Source organism: Apium graveolens, chromosome 2 (assembly GCF_009905375.1).
Source record: "Apium graveolens cultivar Ventura chromosome 2, ASM990537v1, whole genome shotgun sequence".
Classification (NCBI taxonomy): domain Eukaryota; kingdom Viridiplantae; phylum Streptophyta; class Magnoliopsida; order Apiales; family Apiaceae; genus Apium; species Apium graveolens.
In genome coordinates this window covers 43,729,096-43,737,406 of record NC_133648.1, presented here as the reverse complement: position 1 = coordinate 43,737,406, position 8,311 = coordinate 43,729,096, and positions in this window count along the sequence as shown.

The window sequence follows — 8,311 nt, the reverse complement described above, 5'->3', positions numbered from 1 at the left end:
TTATCAGAATTTACACTATCAGACTTTGAATCAGAACTTACACTAGAAGGAACAATGGTAACTTTCTTTAAAGAAGGTTTTATTTGATAATAATCATAGTACAAACTATGATATTCCTTACAAGTATAAATGGAATGCCATAAACTACCACAATGAAAACAAGGATTTTGTAGCTTATATCTAACAGACTGACTCTTAACTCCTGACTTTGAAGGTAAGGAGTTTATGTTCTTATTCTTCCTGCAAAAAGAAGCCACATGGTTAGAACTTCCACGGTTATGACACGTTTTCCTAGGAGCTTCAGGAATAGGCTTATAATCATTGCTTTTATTCACACCTTCCTTTCCATTCCTATTTTTCCTAGGTGATTTTACCTTGTTTGCATTCTTAACATCTTTCAGCTTATGCTTAAGCTGCTTCTTTGTCATTAAGCCTATGTTTACTTAGCTGTCTTTTCCTGTTTTAGTTTGTCAGAAGTTAATTCCTTTTTAACTTCTGATTTCTCATTATCAGATTTTACAGCTACAAACTTGACAGGTTTTAACTTTGACTTTTGTTTAACAACTACAGGCTTAATACCTTCAGTTCCTTTATCATTCTTATCCTCTCCATAACCTAAGCCCTCTTTCCAGTTTTCACTACTTAACAAATTCTGAGTTGTTCTGCCAGAGTTAGTCCAAGTCCTGATAACCTCTCTTTCCTTTTTCTAACTCAGTTTTTAGAGATTCATTCATTTTTAGCACTTCATCCCTAACATAAAAAGCATCATCTCTATTTTTCTGAGTTTGATGGAACATAACTAACTCCTTTTCTAAGAAATCATTTCTTTTCTTAAAAGCAAGATTTTCAGAAGTTAATCTTTCACATGTTAAAGTTTGATCTCTATAACTAACAAACATGGTTTTAAGATATCTTCTCAACTCATTAATATCATCAGTATGAAATGCATAAGTAGTTTGAGGTACCTTTGATTCAGAAGCTTCAGAACTACTTTCAGCACTTGCCTTATCAGCATTTACCATCAAGGCATAATTCTCCTCACTTTCAGAATCTGAGGTGTCTGTCCAGCTTTTCTTCTTTGTGACAAGAGCCTTGCCTTTGTCACTCTTCACTTTCTTGCAATCAGGAGATATGTGGCCTTTCTTGAAAGGAATATGTCCTAAGTCCAATCATGTATTAGAATTTAGGAATAACTTTTTATGTAATCTGTTTTGATTTCATTGATATTAATAAAAGACTTGTTTTGTTTTTATTACGGGCTCTATCTATTTAAGTGTTTAAATAAGATATACCATAGTTTAGAGTAAAGTTTTTTATGGATTATGATGAGATCATAATAGTGAGACCTAAAAGATGATAACTCTAAACTTAAATAGTTCCTGGTCGTAGGATTACTAACTGGTAATTAATAATCCGCAAAGATCGGTACATACTATGCTTGCTTCATTATGAAGGATGTCTGCTCTCATAGACATTTGTGTGGTGACACTATAGCTAGTATGTAGGTGCTTATTATAGAATAAGTTCACTGAACATGACTCGCACAGCTGAACAACTGATGGAGTTCACTCACGTGTCAGCACTTGTTCACATAGTGATAGTTGTACAAGTATCCTTAGACTTGAGGTCATCATAGTCATCTTGTGTACACTGAATTATGCTTTGGTTTAGTTCTTAGTCAACAGGGACAATTATTAGGGATCTACTGGGTATAGGAATTTGTACACGAAGATAGTGTATGATCAATATAGGATCTACCCCTTCCAGTGAAGGAAGTGAATGTTCAAGGATGATCCACTTATGCTAGTTCAGGAATCTCTGGCCAGAGTGAATGAAATTAGAAAAGAGTTTCTAATTTGCATAGAACTACGCATAGTAAATGGTAAGCAAATGATTAAATTAGATAGGCTTGACACGAGATCCATGTCTTGTATTTAATCGGGACATTGTAGGGTAGAAGGAGTTTATTGTACGGTAACTATTCACTGAATATGTTCTTGGTATTCTAAGTAGTGAATTCATATTATCCGGATAGTCGCGATATGCTGAGAAGTATCCCTCACGATGTAGAATAAATGTGATTAATTAATTAATCATATTTAATAAATTAGAGAATTTATATAAATAATAATAAAATAGTTTTATTATTATTTATTTCTACTACCGGCTTAATATTGAACCTACAGGGTCACACCATAAAAAGAGAATGATTTAATAGTGGGGGAATTAATTAATAATGGCTAATAATTATTTATTTGTGAAATAAATAATTAATTGGCAAATTTAATAATTGATTAAATGAGATTTAATTGATTATAAATTAATTAAGAAAAGTTCTTAATATTATTAATTAAGAATTTAATTTTTCGAAATTAAATCAAGAGAGAGAATTATTTCTAAAGTGTTTAGAAAAAGGATTAATAATTAAAAGGTGTTTTAATTATTAATGAGAATAATAAATGGGATAATAATAATAATATTTATGAGAAAATTTCAGCTGAAAATTTTGCCTATAAATATACTATTATAGACCCTATATTTTATTCGAACCAAAAAACCCAAAAAGTTTTAGAAAACCAAATTCTCTCCACTTCCTCCTCCTCCTTAACGTCGTTTTCTTGGTGGATACCGGTGGAGTGCTTCACGTTTGAGGAGCAGCTGCTAAGGATCTCCGAACGTTGCTTTTGGATCGCATATTAAAGGTTAGTAATCGATCCCCTCGTTTTTACCACGATTTATATGCTTTTATTTGGATTTTATGTGTGTAAAAGTGTTTTACCATGCCCCCGCTGTATTTAAAATCCAACATTGGTATCAGAGCATAGGTTGTATGCATATAGATCTGTGGTAAAAATTTCAGAATTTTATGTGCTTGTATGAATTAATTATGATTTTTACAAGTTATATCATGGATTAATTTTGTCTGATGAGAAATCGTTTCTCTGAATAATTTTGAATGTTGATCTGGGTTCTACAAGTGTTGTAGATCGTCTGGGTATTTTTTTCATAATTTTATGATGTATAGATTATTTATTATGAATTTTTGAAGTTGTTACAATTAAATTGGTAATTAAATAATCATATATATATATAAATTGTTAGTATGTATGTATATATCTGTATCATCTGTTTTCTGCATCTGTGTGTGCTGTGTTGATTGCACGGAAAGAAAAGAAGGCAGACAAAGGTACAGGGTTTGTCAGACACGGCAGAAGCAGGCGGCGGCAGTGCTGGCGCGTGCAGCGCACGCGGTGAAGAGGGTGTCGCGCATTCCGGGAATGCGTTACACCCTGTGGCGCATTCACGGAATGCGTTACAGGGCTTGTAACGCGTTCCTGTAATGCGTTACAGCCCGTCTGTTAATTTTAAATTGATTTTCTGGGAGTTTCGTAACTCCGTTTTGGGCGTGCAATATACCGTTGGATTCGTTTTTCCGAGACGGATCTAATGGAGTGATCAATTTTAGTTTATATAAAAGTTTTGAACTGTTTATATTTCCATGAAGTGTTTTAAAGCTGTTTTTGACTGTTTTAATTGCTTTTAAATGCTTCATGTGATACATAGAGATGTATAATGCTTAGACCAATATGCTAGATGATGTAACATGCCTACCTTGATGTTTATTCATGTTTATATATGTGATATATGCTTAGTTTATCATGCGATGATAGATTTAGGTGAACTTAAATGAACATAAGGCGCTTGTTAGACAACCTAGTATAGTGAAATTGTTTCATAACCTTAATAACAATATTATGAATACAATCATGAGATTCTTGTGTTTATGAAACACGTAATTGAATATGAATTTTCGATATGAGAGAAAGGATGATTCTGTCAACAACAGATTTCTATCTGTAAGAAAGGGTTATTAAGTGACGCCTCTTGACAATGCTCCACCCGATCTGGGAATCATCTGATTATTGATTATTGATTTGAAATATTTAATTTAAAAGGAAGAATCTCTTTATAATATGATTATGATTGTAACGTAATATAATCCCTCTAAAATTAAATAATATCAAGTAGTAATTGGCCAATGACACAACGGGCTTGTGTCGGTCATAGCCTTCCAACATGATAGAAAAGTAGTTCTTATTTTTGAATCATTGTCGGTTCGTGCTACAGCCGAGGGCTTTGATCTCGAAATAAGAAATACTTGTCTGTTATATAGAGATATGTACATTGAATAAGAATCTAAAGGTCGGTACGTGCCACAGCCGTGGGCCTTTGGGGACTGATTCAACTGTACGGAATATTGGGTTAGACTTGACTTAGAATATTGAGTTTGTCGTGCCACAGCCGAGACTCAATTATTCAAGAGGCTAAAGTTTGATTAGGGAATAATATAAGATGTAATTGACAAGAGTTGTCTTCCTATTGAACATTACATGGCGGTTCGTGCTACAGCCGGGGTTGTGTAATGGAATGTAGGATCCCTATTCCCACTAGCATTATGAATGCTTAATTTTTCACGTAGGGGGTTGAATAAATTAGATAAACTAGTGGGAGCCACTTATGAATAAAGACCCGATTCTTATAGTGTTTTAAAATGAAATCGATTATTTGCTAAGTGTTGTTATGTGTTTATCATTTACAGATTTACTTTGTACGTTATGTCTTCTGCACTATCACTCAGGAGCATACTGGATGCTCACAAATTGACTGGTCCTAATTATGCTGACTGGCTTCGAAACTTGAGAATTGTTCTCAGGATTGAGAAGCTGGAATACGTGATTGACTCACCTAAGCCTACTGAACCTGCTAGTGATGCACATAATGATGAACATGTTGTGTATCGTAAGTGGATAGATGATGTAAATGTTGCTCAATGCATCATGCTAGCTTCCATGAACATTGAGCTACAGAAGCAACATGAGCATATGGATGCTCACACTATCCTCATGCATCTACAAGAGTTGTATGATGTGGCGGGGAGGACAGCTCGATATGAGATATCGAAGGAGTTGTTCGGTTGTAGGATGTCTGAGGGATCATCTATGAATGACCATGTACTTAAGATGATCAATTTGATTGAACGTCTTGGACAACTTGGTTTTGCCATGGATGGGGAGCTGAGCCAAGACTTGGTCATGCAATCGCTTCCGAGTTCGTTCTCGCAGTTTGTTGTGAACTTTCACATGAATAAGTTGGATGTCAGCCTGCCTGAACTCCACAACATGTTGAAGACTCTGAAATCGAATTTTCCCCCTAAGAAGAGTTTTGTTCTTCTAATTGGTGAAGGTTCCAATCCTAAGAAAAGGAAGAGGAACTCTTCCAAGAAGAAGAAAGTAGGTGAAGAAAAGCCGGTTCCACCAAAAGCTAAAGACCCCAAGAGCAAAGTTGTTTGCTTTCACTGTAACAAGGTGGGGCACTGGAAGAGTAACTGCAAGGTTTACCTTGCAGAATTGAAGAAGAAGAAGGGTAGTGAGACTACCGCTTCTGATTCAGGTATGTTCATGATAGAAGTGAATATGTCATTAAATCAAATTTCTACTTGGGTATTAGATACCGCCTGTGGTTCTCAAATCTGCAATTTGTTGCAGGGACCAAGGAGAAGTAGGACTCTTGAGGAAGAGGAGGTGATTCTACTGATGGGAAATGGAGCAAGAGTTGCTGCTGAAGATGTAGAATCATTTCATTTACATATGCCTACGGACAAGACTATTGTTTTAAATAATTGTTATTTTGTTCCCTCGATTGTGAGGAATATTATTGCCATGTTAGACTTGGCTGGATTTTCATTTATTATTGAGAATAATGAATGTTCTATTCTGAGAGATAATATTCTTTATGGACGCGGTACTTTAAATAATGGTCTGTATATATGTGACATAATTTACTTCAGATTGAACAAACTAATAAAAGAAAAGGGATGATGAAAATCTCACTTTATAGTGGCACTGCAGTCTCCATTTAGTAGACATGGAGAGAGGACTGCAAATTTGCTAGGAATGGTACACACAGATGTATGTGGACCAATGTCTACGCAAGCCATGGGTGGATTTTCATACTTCATTACTTTCATAGATGATAGATCTAGATTCAGATATGTGTTTGATGAAACACAAGTCTGAAGCCTTTGAAAAGTTCAAAGAGTATATGTATGAAGTGGAGAAACAAACCAAACATAGTATTATAATTCTTTAGATCGAGGTGGTGAATACTTTAATGGAGTGTTTCTAGATTATCTCAAAGTAAATGGTATAGTCTCCCAGTGGACTCCTCCAGATTGGTATCTGAAAGGAGAAATCGAACTTTGTTAGACATAGTTCGGTCCATGATGAGAGATGAGAATCTTCCAGTATTCCTATGGGGTTATGCATTGGAAACCTCAGCATATTTACTGAATAAGGTGCCTTCCAAAATCTGTTCCTCAAACTTCGTATGAGATATGGAAAGAAAGGAAACTGAGTCTTAAACACGTTAAGATTTGGGGATGTCCAGCTTATGTCAAGAAAGTTGACCCAGATAAGCTGGAATATCGATCCGTAAAATGTAGTTTTGTGGGATATCCTAAAGAGACTTTAGGGTATTACTTTTGCACCGATCATCGGGTGTTTGTCTCCAGACATGCTACCTTCTTGGAAAAGGAGTTTATCCTTGAAGGAAACAGTGGGAGCAAAATTGAACTTGATGAAGTTCAAGAAGCACAAACTACTACGGATCAAGTGGAAACACCTGTTCTGACTGAACAACCTTTTATGGAACAGCCCATTCATAGATCAGGGAGAGTGTCTCGCCAACCTGAGAGGTATTATGGCCTTGTCATTGAGAATGACAATGAGTTGTCGATCATTGATGATGACGACCCTGTAACCTATAATGAGGCTATGAGTAGTGTTGACTCAGAGAAATGGCATAGTGCCATGAAATCCGGAATGAAATCTATGTATACGGGATACAAAAGAATGATTAGAGCAGATGGCCAGGTGGAGACCTTTAAGGCCAGGCTTGTGGCAAAAGAATTCAAACAAAGGCAATGGATTGACTTTGATGAAACCTTTTACCCGTAGCCCTGTTATAATCAGTTCGGATTTTGCTTGCGATTGCTGCTTACTACGACTATGAGATCTGGAAAATAGCCAGATGGTTTTCTTTCCAAGAGAAATGAAAACCTAGTGTGTAAGCTACTGCGAACCATATGTGGTTTAAAGTAGGCTTCTCGAAAGATGGAACATTCATTTTGATGAGACAATCAAAGAGTTTGATTTTATCAAAAAACGTAGATGAACCATGCGTCTACAAAAGGGTTAGTGGGAGCGCGGTAACATTTCTTGTATTGTATTGAAATAGAGTTGACACACATAACAACATAGCAGACCCACTCACAAAGCTACTTTCTGAAAGTCACTTTGATCGTCATAAAGACTAGATGGGTATTAGATACCAGAGTGATTGGCTTTAGTACAAGTGGGAGATTGAAAGGAATATGTCCTAAGTCCAATCATGTATTAGGATTTAGGAATAACTTTTTATGTAATCTGTTTTGATTTCATTGATATTAATAAAAGACTTGTTTTGTTTTTATTACGGGCTCTATCTATTTAAGTGTTTAAATAAGATATACCATAGTTTAGAGTAAAGCTTTTTATGGATTATGATGAGATCATACTAGTGAGACCTAAAAGATGATAACTCTAAACTTAAATAGTTCCTGGTCGTAGGATTACTAACTGGTAATTAATAATCCGTAAAGATCGGTACATACTATGCTTGCTTCATTATGAAGGATGTCTATTCTCATAGACATTTGTGTGGTGACACTATAGCTAGTATGTAGGTGCTTATTATAGAATAAGTTCACTGAACATGACTCGCACAGCTGAACAACTGATGGAGTTCACTCACGTGTCAGCAGTTGTTCACATAGTGATAGTTGTACAAGTATCCTTAGACTTGAGGTCATCATAGTCATCTTGTGTACACTGAACTATGCTTTGATTTAGTTCTTAGTCTCCAGGTACAATTATTAGGGCTCTACTGGGTATAGGAATTTGTACACGAAGATAGTGTATGATCAATATAGGATCTACCCCTTCCAGTGAAGGAAGTAAATGTTCAAGGCTGATCCACTTATGCTAGTTCAGGAATCTCTGGCCAGAGTGAATGAAATTAGAAAGGAGTTTCTAATTTGCATAGAACTACGCATAGTAAATGGTAAGCAAGTGATTAAATTAGATAGGCTTGACACGAGATCCATGCCTTGTATTTAATCGGGACATTGTAGGGTAGAAGGAGTTTATTATACGGTAACTATTCACTGAATAGGTTCTTGGTATTCTAAGCAGTGAATTCATATTATCCGGAT